Source organism: Mauremys mutica, chromosome 3 (assembly GCF_020497125.1).
Source record: "Mauremys mutica isolate MM-2020 ecotype Southern chromosome 3, ASM2049712v1, whole genome shotgun sequence".
In the NCBI taxonomy this organism is placed as follows: Eukaryota; Metazoa; Chordata; order Testudines; family Geoemydidae; genus Mauremys; species Mauremys mutica.
The window spans coordinates 110463703-110478569 of NC_059074.1; the positions used below are offsets into that span (position 1 = coordinate 110463703).

Here is a 14867-nt window from a genome sequence, read left to right on the forward strand (position 1 = left end):
TTCATTACCATTGATACTGAGACCAACGTTTTCCAACATGGATGTCTAAAATTAGGTTCCTAAATCCATGTTTACAGACCTAAATAAAAGTGGCCTGATTTTCAGAATTGCTGAATCTCCCAGAACTCTCGCTGAGGTCAATGGGATCTGCAGCAGTTTACTTATTAATCAAGCCACCTAATTAGCTACCTAAATATGGATTTGGATTCCTAATTTAGTCACCCAAGTTTGAAAATGTTGCCCTACATTTTGAAAGCTACAGCCTGGTTATAGAACTCTGAGTCCTCTCCCCCTTCAAATAAAGCCTCAAATGTAATGTGAAAAGCATGACATTAGTGTAATCAGTTCTAATTCAGTCTGTTTCTTGTTGATTTGTATATTATCACTGTGTTTTGTAGTAACACTTCTATCTGTATCTGGTATATAGGTTTAGTTTGTTACTAATGTATAGTCATAATTAAAGCAGGGCAGATAGGGTAAAAATTGGCAGGCATTTATTTTATTTTTAAATGATTTCACTTTAACTAGGTTTATGCAGTTAACAAGGCAATCTGTCCCCTTTAAGGGTCCATGGTCTGCCAGCCTTGTATCCAAGGGTTGGTCCCTTTAAGAAGAGTTGTTCTGAGTCTTTTAGTACCCTGGAAGGATCACAGGACCAAGCTGGGAGTGGGGATCAGGACAAAGAGCCATGTGACTGATTATATGAGCAAAGCAAGAAATACAAAAGTCGAGTCTGTTTCTCAGTCAAGGATGGAGATGGGAAAGACTTGGTGTAGATCTCACCACAATGGCCGGGCTCTGGAGTGGAGCCAATGGGACCCCCTGCCCAGAGGGAGTAGGGCAGGATCCCATAAAGTGTCTGGTGGAGTAAAACCAATGGGGGACTTGTGAGAGGTACAGGAACAGTACGATAGTCCAGAGAGTCTCCGTATGGAGGTCTGTTACCATAAGAAGCCCTCACACCAGGAGGGCTGGGTAAGAGGCCAAATGAACTGAGGAAACCAAGATACAAGGGTGTCTTGGAAAGACTAAAAGGACATGGGTAATCCTGCTGTAAGGGTGAAAAATTGAATACATTTATGTCTAATAAAGAGCCTCAAGAAAGGGAAACATGAACTGCAACACATGGAGTGAGAGTTAATTGGAGAGTCACAGGGGAAACTGAGGCTGAAGTGACGGTGGTTCCATAGCATGGTGTGGTTTGTGCTGACTATAGCCACCACATTTGTGTTCCTTTTTTATGAATCTTCTAGTAAAATTGCTTCACTAACACCAATACTTCTGAAAAGTGATTGTGAAGCTCAACTAGCCAAATTTTTGTCAAAAGTGAATTTTAAATCAGAAAACTAAATAATAATTGTGACCGAATGCCCCTGTGTAGTCACACCCTACAAACTATTGTAATAAAATGATACAACTCCTCACTGGTCCAAATTGCACCCCAGAATGTCATCATAATGTGGATTTCAAATATTACATTCCAATTTCAAAATGTATGTTCTTGCTGATTAGGTTTAAAAATTATCCAGGTAGGGAACAGAGAAAACATCAGATGACATGATATTGCTGAACAGAGGATGAACTGCACATTTCAGATTCAAATATGTGCTGATTAGTAATGATCTGAAGATCAAGAATTATTTGCTAAAAAAATTAAGTAATAATTTCAAATAATGAATAGCACACTTCCAATCTTTGCTGACTGTTTTGCACACAGAGCAATTTATAAGAAAAATTTGTCAATTATTTGTCCCATTCTAGTGTTGTTAATTTTTATTTGTCTCTGTGGAAGGGACTGGAATCAGTTTGGTTTGTCTTCTCTGCCACCTGTTTCTAGAATACACATCATCTAATGTTTATTAGCTAGTCTTAGCTTTCCCACTTGCTTAAATTACAATAACAAATTTTTAACCATAAACTTTTGGCATTTTGATGGATTCCCCAAGATTAGAGTTGGTAGTGGATTTTTTCTGCTATCTGATTTTGTTTCTGCCATTTAATTTGAATATATCCATTAATTACAACTGGATATTTGACCTGAGGTAACAGGCCATGGGCATTTGGTATTAGCTTCTTAAACAATCCCATCCATTTTCCAATGGGTAATCACAATATTTCATCCTCTGTGTTTCAATAGGCCAGCAGGATCAAATATGGATCTTACTGATTATCCACTGCCTTTTGAAGCAGATTCTTAACTATCTATACAGCTTCCTCAGCTAGTTTATAAGATACAGGATAGTGTGGTCTGAAATTATTTGCCCCAGGTTTTCAGCAAACACAACTGGCTTGTGCATTACTACAGTTGCATTTACAATGGTACTAATCACTCATGGGTACAACTGTGAAAATGTTGGCAAATATATATAAACTGACATTTCTTTGCAAACTGCTGGAACATGCTACTAGCTTATGGTGGACTGTTATTTATAAGTTTGTCTCAGATGCCAGGACATGGAAATTGATTTTCTCCAAATAATGACCATCTCTCTTCTGTTGTTTTCTAATCAATTAATCTCAAAGTATACTAATTAGAATAGTCAGCCAGAACTGGGTAATCAATAAGCCTTAAAAGTTAAGAAATCACCTCCTACCCTTGCCAAATTTGTTCTGGAATGTTGTACAGGTGTTTGGTGTTCTGTGACTCACATTTGTCACATCTATCATTCTTTGAGATTATATCTGTGATGCCTGTATTCATACTTCACAAAAAATAGCATGACTTTGTTTGGTCTTTTCTCTGCCAAAATGCACACTATATGTGTAATATTTCTACCATACTCATGTTTCTGTTGTTTTTTTAATGTATTGCAGTTATTTTATCATGATTGCTTCATTTTGATGCGAGACACTTTTGAAATTATGAGTAATCTTCCTTCCAGCCTTGTAAAACATATAATTGTGGATCTGTAAGACCAGGGGCCTGCAGAAGAATTTAAATTTGACTGCTTTTTGGGAGGCATGTCAAACAAACACATATTATATGCATTAAACCATATCAACACACACACCTATACCATATGCATAGAAATAAACAGCAGTACACTCACCATTTCAACGAAATCACACTGGAAGGAATTATAAATGTGTAGGGCCAATTTCCATAACTTACATATGGACCTGTAATGAGGTGACATGGAGCTCCCTAAAGGTGGCTTGGGAGAGGATTGTGCTGGAGGAAACATAATCCTTCCTGGAGCTCCCTGACATGGAGGAGCCAGTCCCTGGATGGTGCATTACACTCCCCTTTCTGCGCCCTAATCAGCCATGCTGGCCAGTTCAGTGGGGTGGGGCAGGACCATAGCCACACATCCCTCTTAACTCAATTTGTAGTGAATTGCACCCTGGGAGGATTGCAGTGGTGCATGGCATTCTCATAGGTGGAGACATCAAGGAAAGGATCATTGTGCCCTCCTGCAGAGGGCACAATGTGCATCTTTGTAATTAGTGAGTCAGCAGCCTCTGACACCAATTCCTCTCATGGATGTTTCAGCTTTACTTGTGGCACTGTTGTACTGTGTATGCAAGTCTAATTTTGCAGAACCTTTGCCACTAAGCTCTTAAATCCATAATGTGCTCCATCATTGGAAATTTTTAAATCAAGATTGAATTAGAGCATGTCTTTCCCGAATTAATTCCTCTTTGGATGTTTTTCTGAAAGTCCCATTGCCCGTGTTACAGACTTCAAATCAATGCTTACATAATGTGATATGGGGGATTGAGAGAGTACATTTAAATATATTTTTTTTCACTGCTTCTGTGACCCAGTGAGAGAGAACCCTGCTTGCACTCATATCTGTTTTTCCTCCCTTTGATAACTAAAGGATAATGTGGAGATCCTGAAAGAACCTGCCAAGGATTTTTTAGGACACTTTTGGTGCCCAGCTGTTTAAGTTTGTTTAAAATGGATATCAAGCTCATTACTTTTAGGCATCAGTCATCTGTTGCAAATGTATACAGATGAAGCAAATATGGTATTTCCTGAAGGTTAAGTACATATTTTTGGTAAGAGTCAGAGTTACACTCTGGTGTGCTTTAAACACTGAATTTATCATTGAGGAGGAGGAAGAGAGAGAAAGTGTAGTTAAAAAGTCAAAACCCCTCTAAATTCAAGCAACCGAATCCAGGAAATAGAAGAGCTATTAGGTATTCATTCAACTTTGCTAGTAAAAATAATATATACTCTAGCACATATAAATATCATAGGTAACTTCTATTTGAGGAGGTTTAATTGAAAGAACTGCATTTGAATTGCTTCCTGTTTTCTTTGAAGCTTAGTTTTAAAAGAAAGACATTATTATAATTGTGGTTAAATGGCAAGATTATTTTCCAATAGTTACTAGCTGAGAGTACCTAATATTTCTTCATACTTAGAATAGAAAATATCAAGAGTGTCACTACTACTACTACTTCTTCCCCTTTCCCAGCTAACTGAGATTGGGTTGCTGGATCAGTCTTTTCCAGGCTCTCTCCTCATCCACTCCATCCTCCTTTACACCATCTAATCCACTGTTTTCTTGGGCATCCTCTTGATCTCTGCTCATAAACTCTAGTCTCAAATGCCTCCCTAACAGGATTCACTTCATCTACCCTTTGTACATGCCCATGCCATCTCAGCCTCCTCTCTGCAGCTTCTCTCTAAACCACAGACATAGGTCTCACTCCTGATGACCCCATTCTACATGTGATCCAGCAATGTCACCCCTCATTGTCCTCAAGCATCTTATTTCAGTGGCATCAAGCCTTCTCTTGTGCCTCTCTTTGGTCGCCCATATCTCTGATCCTTCCAGAATTGCTGGTCTTAGCATGGTTTTGCATAGCTGCCGTTTATCTAGTTTAGGCATCCAGCTGTCATAAATCACTCCACTTGTCCTGTGCCAGACTTTCCCCATGCTCAGCAGCTTTACTTGTAGTCCTAAATCAATTTTCTTCATTTGCAGCTAACCAGTCCCCAAGGTAGTTAAATACAGAAATCTGATTTAGGCACTGGCCATCATTGTTGATAGCAGCACTACTACTGGTTACTATGATTCTGCCATAGCTTTTAAGGGGGAAATAGATCTAACATAATTGCATTAATATAAGAGAGTCTATCAGCTTGGGAAAATAAGAACAATTTGAAATATGGAAATGAAAGTAAATGAGAGAGGTTTCGTTTCCAGACAACATGCAAATGAAGTCTGCAGCCTTCCTAACTTCGTTTATAGCTTCACAAGCACTGCAAGATTTCACAAGTTTAGTATGTTTCAAAACTCAGGGCAGAGTCTGCAGATTGTAAAATTTTGTCACCCGGAAGAAAGCTGTGCTTACTATGTTCTTGCCAAAGGACAGACCTCCTTGATGAACTCTGGAGAGTGTCGTATTATTTTGTTTAGGTTGGTGATATGCCATATAGAAGGCCTCCTGCAGGGCTAAAGAAAATATCCCATTTTTTTAAATAACTGACCCTTTTACAGCTTTGACAGGAAAGGGCGTTTCAACCTGCTTACCTGCTGCCCAGGAAATGACATCAAAGTAGGAAGCAGAGGGGTAAACTATTACATCAAGGGACTATTACATCTTGTTGCTAGACGACTACAAGGACAATAAAAAGGACTCACTGTCTGGGATCAGAGCCCAAGCTAATATTAAATATTTATTATCAGTAATATTTTGGACTTAAGAGTACATTTCATCTAAGGGTTTGATAGCAGTTTATATATTTATTAGAAAAACTTCACAACAGCCTGGCAAGGTAGATCAATATTTTTCTTATTTCACAGATGCTAAACTGAGCTATGGAGACTCCAAAGTCACAGAGACAATCAGTGGCTATCAGCAAGAGAGCCTACCAGCCCGGGCTCCCAATCCCCTGCTCTAATCACTAGATGGCAATCCTTCCCTTCCCTTTCATATTCGGGTAGTTACAGCTAGAGTTGGCTCTTCCATCTAACAGAACAAGCAGTAACTTGGAGAACCAAAATATTAAGAACAGAAAAAGATTTGGTAGTTGAGAATACAACTGCAGGCTGGACGAGATAGACAATTAGTGGTTTTCACAGAGAAGAACCTATTGTCACCACAGTCTAATCCTTCTGCAATAGTCTGACTATATTTGGGAGATGGACATAATTGCCTCAGAGTAATGACTACCTCTCAGTACACTTTGGACATGAAGATCTAATTGAGGCTTTATTGTTATTGTTAGTAATGAATTGGATGCACTTAAGAATTTTAAAAAGAAATTTGATATGATGAGCATTTGTTGTAGAGAATAATGTACTTTCTCTACACTGATATGCATTTCTTGTATTAATCACACTAAAATAACTTAGTATCTATAGTACTCATTGCAATGACAATGGAAAACCTATAACATTAATATTTTAATTGGTCTGTTCATAGATTTATCCCTGTTTCATATCTATATATCTTATACTAGCTAAAACAGATCAATAAAATATTAATTATTTTAAAGGACTCCCACTGTCATTGAAATATGAATTCTATAGGTACTAGGATACTTTAATACAAGAAATGCACACTTGCATAAGTGTGTGCATGTATATCTCTATCTATACACACACACACACACATATAGATATAGGTAGGTAAACGTACTTTATACTAGTGTGCACTTCATGTGTGTGTATGTGTATCTTACATTATATATACATTGGATACATCCATGAACGGATGAATATATTTAATATTGTAAGAGTGGAAGAACTGGTGATACATGTAAAACATATTAGAAGGACTTGGTTACTTTTAGGATTAACTGTTAATGAGTATCATGGAATAGCTGTGTTAGTCTGTATCCACAAAAACAACAAGGAGTCCGGTGGCACCTTAAAGACTAACAGATTTATTTGGGCATAAGCTTTCGACAGTTTTGTTAATGAGTACACAGAAAGGAAGGAGTTTTAAGGAATTAGCAACTAAAAGAGAAATGTAGGGTGGCCAACCTTTTCTGATCTATGTGCCTAAAGATAAGATGGTAAATCATTATTTAGGCATCCAAATAAAAGAGGCTTGCATCTTTTTCAAAGGTGCAGAATATGCAGAAATCTCATTAAATCAATGGAGGATTCAGGCATCAGTACCTTTCATAATTGAGCAACTTTTTATTTAGATGCCTAAATAATGATTATGGGGGTCTAAGGTTAGGCACCAGGTTTGAAAATTGTGGTCAGGGTGACTTTCTAGAGGATTGGCTAAAAGAAAGGGTAGAGAAAGAAAAAATATTTTAGTGAGACTTTCCGCCAGTCATTTTTTTCTGATCATATTGTTGCCACAATGTGAGATTAATTTATTACCCATTTATATCAGATCCTCTGTGATGTGCGGGGTTAGTGCTGCGGAGCGTTGTTGCTGCTGCAGTGTTAAGGCTCCTAAGTGCTGCTGTTTCTGGAGCGCCGATGTCAGCTGCACTAGCAGAGAATGCCACTTACCGATACACCAGACCTCAGTCTTAACCATAAAGACAGCCTACAGGCTCGGTTTGGTGTCAAAGTTGCTCAGTCAGGTTTATTGCCGACATAGCACTGTATTAGCACCCCATATGAGCTACTGGTACGTTACCACATAGGAGAGCAAAGTTGCCCCTCCTATGACTTCTCCTTTTACGCATCAGTACAAACAAGTTACATATTATGTTCCAGACGTTGTTAGTTACAACCCTTATCCTTGTACCTGCTCGTTCGAACAAAACATCCTTATCCTGTCATCCCATCCTTACCTGAGGGATTGGTGTGTTTACACAATTGCCTGAGAGACCTGTGTGTGTTTTTGTACCATCCTCTCCAGTCAGGAATGTGTTTACTTTGGTGTTGGCTAATACCTAATGTGGTGTTATTTTGCCAAGACCAGGCCCACTCTGGTTCACAGCCTTTGGTTCACACTGTTTGCTATTCCTGGGACTTCAGCAAGGCCTACGGTGTGAAACCTTAAGATATTTTTATGTTGTTACTTCCCATTATTTTCAGATACATTATGTAGCCAGCACATCACTCTGTGTATCAGATACTCAAGAGGAGCTAGCTGGATAGTACTTGCACAAACCAGTGTAGTAATGGCAGTGCAGTGTTGGACTGTCCAGGAGAGAGCATCAGGAGTCTGCCTCCCAGAGCTCTCCACTAGATGGGGAAGCGTGCACATTGCTCCACTGCTTCATGGGGTACTGCACTCTTTGGTACATGGTGGGGAGAGGGGGTTGATAACAGACCCTTGGCTCCACTTCATCCCTGTCCCTATGTGGCTTCATACTCCTCTAGGGGAATTAGGAGGGAGCTGTCCCAGAACCCTTGCCAGCACAGGAGCTGGAATTCTGCCATGTCCTTGCATAGGCCAGCCCAGCATGGAAGACTCCTTGTTGTCTCACTGCACACCATACAAGGATCTAGCCCATAACTGTGCTTCCAAAATAGTTCCATTTTTTAATAGTGCATTTGTACATAGCCTAATCTCAGACATCCTCACTTAAGTAGCTGAAATGGATTCTGATTAGGACTGTCACTTAATCACGGTTAACTCATGCGATAAACTGAAAAAAATTAATCACAATTTAAAAAATTAATCACAGTTTTAATCACACTGTTAAACAATAGAATCCCAATTGAAATTTATTAAATATTTTGAACGTTTTTCTACATTTTCAAATATATTGATTTTGATTACAACACAGAATACAAAGTGTTCAGTGCTCACTTTATATTATTATTTTTATTACAAATATTTGCACTGTCAAAATGAAAAACAAAAGAAATATCTGTAATATTTTTCAATTCACCTAATACAAGTACTGTAGTGCAATCTCTTTATTGTTAAAGTGCAACTTACAAATGTAGATTTTTTGTTACATATCTGCACTCCAAAACAAAACAATGTAAAACTTTAGAGCCTACAAGTCCACTCAGTCCTACTTCTTGTTCAGCCAATCACAAAGACAAACAAGTTTGTTTACATTTATGGGAGATAATGCTGTCGGCTTTTTATTTACAATGTCACCTGAAAGTGAGAACAGGCGTTCGCATGGCACTTTTGTAGCCAGCATTGCAAGGTATTTATGTGCCAGATATGCTAAACATTCATATGTCCTTCATGCTTCAGTTACCATTCAAGAGGACATGCTTTCATGCTGATGATGCTCGTTTAAAAAAATTATGCATGAATTAAATTTGTGACTCAAATCCTTGGAGAAGAATTGTATGTCTCCTGCTCTGTTTTACCCACATTCTGCTATAGATTTCATGTTATAGCGGTCTCAGATGATGGCCCAGTTCTTAACAAGTTCGTGTTAAGAACGTTTTCACTGCAGATTTGAAAAAATGCAAAGAAGGTACCTATGTGAGATTTCTAAAGATAACTACAACACTCGACCCAAGGTTTAAGAATCAAAGTGCCTTCCAAAATCTGAGAGGGATGAGGTGTGGAGAATGAGAAGTCTTAAAAAAGCAACCACTGAAAAAGAAAATCAACCTTCTGCTGGTGGTATCTGACTCAGATGATGAAAACAAACATGTATCGATCTGCACTGCTTTGGATAGTTATCAAGCTGAATCTGTCATCAGCATGGACACACATACTCTGGAATGGTGTTTGAAGCATGAAGGGACATATGAATCTTTAGCGCATCTGGCACATAAATATCTTATGATGCCAGCTAGAACACTGCCATACTAATGCCCGTTCTCACTTTCAGGTGACATTGTAAACAAGAAGCGGGCAGCATAGTCACCTGTAAATGTAAACAAACTTGTTTGTCTGAGAAATTGGCTGAACAAGAAGTAGGACTGAGTGGACTTGTAGGCTCTAAAGTTTTACATTGTTTTATTTTTGAATTCAGTTATTTTTTGTACATAAATTTGTACATTTTGTACATAATTTGTAAGTTCAACTTTCATGATAAAGAGATTGCACTATTGTACTAGTATGAGGGGAATTGGAAAAATACTATTTTGTGTTTTTACAGTGCAAATATTTGTAATAAAAAATAAAGATAAAGTGAGCACTGTACACTTTGTATCAGTGGTAGGGAACCTGCAGCCTGCGGGCCTCACGTGGCCCATCAGGGTAATCCGCTGGCAGGCCACGAGCCACAGGGGTGTGCTGGCCACCACTTCCCGTAGCTCCCAATGGCTAGGAACGGCAAACAGCAGCCACTGGGAGCTGCAGGCAGCCATGCCTGCGGATGGTCAGTGTAAACAAACTGTCTCGCGGCCCACCAGCAGATTACCCTGACAGGCCACATGCGGCACACGGGCTGCTGGTTGCCCACCACTGCTTTGTATTCTGGGTTGTAATGTAAATCAATATATTTTTAAATGTAGAAAACATCCAAAATATTTAAATAAATTGTATTCTTCTATTATTTAACAGCACGATTAATCACGATTAATTTTTTTAATCGCTTGACAGCCCCAATTCTGATTGCTAAATTCCTATGTTGTCCATGCACAAGGCATTTCAATCTTGGAAGGGCTGCAGACTGGGTAGCAGAGGAGGCATCATTTCCATGGCCCATCCAGGTCCCAGTGCCTCTGCTGATACTGTTAGCAAAGATGCTAATTGCAATAGCAGTTTTTGTAATCTCTGCTAATTGGCCCAGGATCACCAAGGCACTTTGTGTCTCACTGAACAGCCAGCAGATGGTAATGGTTTTTGGTCACTAATGAATATTTGAACTAATGACTACAGCTGGGCAAATAATTTGTAACAATTTATTCAATACATCTTGACTTCTTTTCCAGATCATAAGTGGTCTATGAACAGATTGTGATTTTTATCAAATGAATGTGGTGGTCAGAATTATTTGCTGATCATTTCACTTGGGTATGTATTAAGCAGAGACCCAACTAGAAGATTTGCACAACCCTTCTCTTCCTCCCAAATTCTTTCCTCCTGTGAATCCTCATTGAGGACTGCAAACAAATAATTATTCATGCCCTAAATTCCTATTTTTTGTTGATTGGGCTTTTGCTGTCTTTACCTTAGGTGTTTGACCATAATTCCCTTCTAGTCATAATTTTAATAGGAGTATAGTTTCTTAGTAATTTGAGTTTATAGCAAACATGATTTGCATGGTGTCCAATATGCTCCAGGATAAAGCTACTTTCTTACCTACCTCACAGAGATATTGTTAGACTAAATTCATCCTTGTCTGTAAAGTGCTGTGCAAGCATCTGATAGAAGATCCTATGGGCCTGATCAGCAAACATTGAAGTCAAAAGAAAGATTCCCAGTGACTTTAAGGAAGTTGGATCAGGCCCTAAATTAAGTGGCTTCTCTCTTCCTCCTCTACTATATAAATTCTATTATATGCATAGTGGTTCCTGTGCCCATTGTATGCAAACAGAACATTTTTTTTTAATCTTGAAGAAAAAGGATTGGCAAAAGCAACAAACAAAACCAGGACTGTGATTAAGAAAAACCCACTCAAACCAGCACTGAAACAATTTAAAAGAAAATCAACGCTACTAGAAATAGCATGAAGAAGAAATTTTAGGACACTTTAATCCTTCAAGGTCATTCTAAAGATAATGACCTAATTAAAGTGTTTTCAATTAATCCAGGACTCACATGGTTTACAAGAAGCTAAATCTCAATTCTGTACTTACAAAGGTGAAAGCTAAAGCTTCTAAAAAAATAACAAAAACACCTTATTTTTTAATGTTGATTCAGACACTTTCAAGTGCTCAAATTAGCTAGTGTGCACTCATGATCTTTTGTCACAGGGTGAGGGGGGAAGGTGAAGCCCACATGTCACACAATAAAATGATCACTAGTTTTTCTGAGAGGTGTTTCTGCTTATTAAATGTTGATATACAGGTGCAGGTAAAAATGACAACCTTACAACTTTTAAAAAACACGAATAGAATGTTTTATCTGTTTCATGAAAACACTGTGATTAAAAAGCTGCTCTCTAAAGATTTAAAAGAGGATAAATTAACATCTGAGTTTTATCTCTAGCACAAAGAGATGAACAAAATTGCTTGTACTCAATTTGTTAGAAACAACATTTTCTTTGAGTAGTTGTCTGTGCCACAGATTTTTCATAAACTCAAATGCATAATGTACATGAACTTATAATGAAGAAATAGGATTAGACAGACAGGTGGCTTCACACAGAAATCAAGTAGGTTTTTGGGAAATATCCCCTTTTGTCCAAAAGACTGATAAGTGGATTATTAATTATAATACTAGGTCTTCAGATGTTTTTAGTTGAAATACAATTATTTCCATAAATTAAAACCAGGGGAGGCAATAGATTCCCCAGAGTTAAAGCTCTAGGCAGAGCACCAGTGCAAAACTTATTTTGACGCTTTTGTTAGTCAAAAACAAACAAGCAGTCCTCATACTCTCCAATGTTACAGTTAATGCTATTTACCAATGAGATTTAACTCTGAAAGTCATGAGAAAATTGAGCACATACTTTTCCATATTAAAAGTCTTTTTAAAAGACTCTTTTAAAATGTTTGCAAGTTGTCTCATGTGTCTTCCTCTATCATCCTGACCAAATACTTTATCTCAGAAAATTTGAAACACATAGATTTTGACATTGGATCCTGCAAGAAGCAGTCTTCTAGAGCAGGGATAGCAAAGAAATTGTTAAATTATTTCTCTTCTCCCTCGGTTTCACGGGACTGTCCTGCTTTCACTCTCCCAAACCACTTCTCTGGGTAGCAGGGCAGTTTGTCTCAGGTCCCCATTTGTGAGCCCTCCCCTCCCCCCCCAAATGAAGTGGCATTGAAACCTGGTGCACAGGGTCATAGAGCAACTCAAGTTTGGACCAACTGTCCCTCTGTGTCTATCTAAGGAGGCATAGATGGAGCAAATTTGACAGGCGTTATGAAATGGCGCTGTGTCCTGCTTTAGCCACTTGAAATGTTGGGAGCTATTGTTTAACTGATGAAGAGAGGAAGCTCAGGCTGATGCCACATTAGGACAGGAACCACTGTGCAGCTAAGCAGGCTTGAAGCTCTACTCCGACATTCCCTGGGCCATTTTGCTCTCCCGTCTGCATCTCCACTCTGAGAGCTACTTGAAAGCTCTAAACTGCGTCTCAGGGGACTGCAGTGCAGAGCCTCACTCCCTTAAAGCTTTCTTACAAAGAGGGATGAAGGCAATACTCATCTTGCGCTAATAAAAAAGGAAGGTAAAGTAAGTGGCATTTGTATGGTTCTTCTGTTCCAATGTGCTAATCCACAGACAAGGCACATTTAAATACAATTGATATTGTTGCCTGTTGGGTAGAAATATAATCAAATCCCTCACTGAAGTTGGATGAGATAATTTTCTAGATCATGTGATACTTCTTGCATGCGGTACATGTTCTAATGTATCTGCACGGACCTGAAATATATATTATAACTTCACAGGGTATAAGATATGTAGATTTTCTATGTGCTTACTTGTAACGTGTCTATTCTCACTATGTTTCTGGTGACATGATTGTGTTGGCCGTGTGCTGTTTGAATGGAAACTGTGTCACTGCTGCTATGTGGAAACTAGAAGAAATGTTGCATCTCTAAAATATAGCCCTTAATGCAGCTGCAGGTGGTTGGTGCTCGTAATAATGGTGAAATCCACTGCAGCATGAGAAACACATGGCTTGCTTCCAGCACTTTGTGACCTTTACAACACTATTTTCTTTGCCATACCAACCAGTTATTGCATGGCTCATTCTTGTACTTGGGAATCGGAATACTGCAGAATAGCTGTTGAAACTAGACACTCTTACCAATATAAATGGGACCCTTACACTAAGGGGGGCCCATGCCCAAGGAAACCCAGGTATTTCCGTTTTTGAAATATCATTCTGACATGTCACCAGGTAACATGTCTGAGCTGTGATGGTGAGGGAGGTAAGTGGGGGGAACACCTGCCTTATCAGAGCACCTTCCTGGGAGAAACGTAAGGCTCAGCTTCATTGTCCGCTTTGAAGATTGGACAGTGCCTACACTAGGAAAAAAGGTGTACTTTGAACATGTTACAGGTCAAGATAACTCCCTTCCGATGGCTTTACTTGACATGCTAACACACATTACAACTCCCTCATTCACACTAGGATTTTAACACATCAGTTAACACATGGTAGCTCTCACATCTTTTTTTCCTAATGGAACCAAAGAACTTCCATGGACAAAAAGAAATTGGATGACAGAGATTAGACATTGAGTAGGGTGGGTCAGTATGAACCAGGAGAATGGGAAAGAGATATGGAGGCTTTCAGTTTTGGTTGATAGCTTTTCAGTAGTTCATGACAGAAAATAGTGGCAATAGTCTACTTCCTATCGGATTGGTGTTTGCATCCCATAAAACACCATCAGGATCAGGACCTTCCTTGACAGCGTCCTGAAAGTCAGTGGCTCAGATCTGAAGGTCACATGTGGGGAAAACTTTCACTGCTATATTGTGTCTGTTCTATGGAGAAAGACTTCAATGCCTGTTAATCCAACACCTTTTACACTTCAGTCACATAAAAAATCTTTGGGTATCAAGACCTTCTATTGATTGTCCACAGCAATCCAACATGGCACATGTGGACTAGTGTTTTAAAGTGTTGTATTACTATAAACAATAGTTTATCAATTTTTCTGCAATGGGAGTTCTTTTCAGTATCTTTTTAAGATTCTGCTGATTTAGATTTGTTTATTAGACCAGAGCTTTCTGCACGAGTTTGAATTTTTTTCCTATCCTGAAACGGGACGAAAAGTCAAAATATCTAAAATTTTCACAAACAAATAATCCAGAAAAAAATTGGATGAGATCAACTGAAACATTTAGTTTCAATAATTTAAAAACATTTTTATTTTTAACTTTTTAAAAATATAAATTAAAATTTCAAAACAAAGTTGTTTCTAATCAATGAAACTTTCAGAGGAAAA

The 14867-nt window shown here is 38.5% G+C and overlaps 1 protein-coding gene across 2 annotated transcripts in view; it reads left to right on the forward strand.

Annotated features, from left to right (window-relative positions):
* GRM1 (glutamate metabotropic receptor 1) overlaps nucleotides 1-14867 on the forward strand; it is a 290329-nt gene that overhangs the window by 197155 nt on the left and 78307 nt on the right. The window lies entirely within an intron of this gene.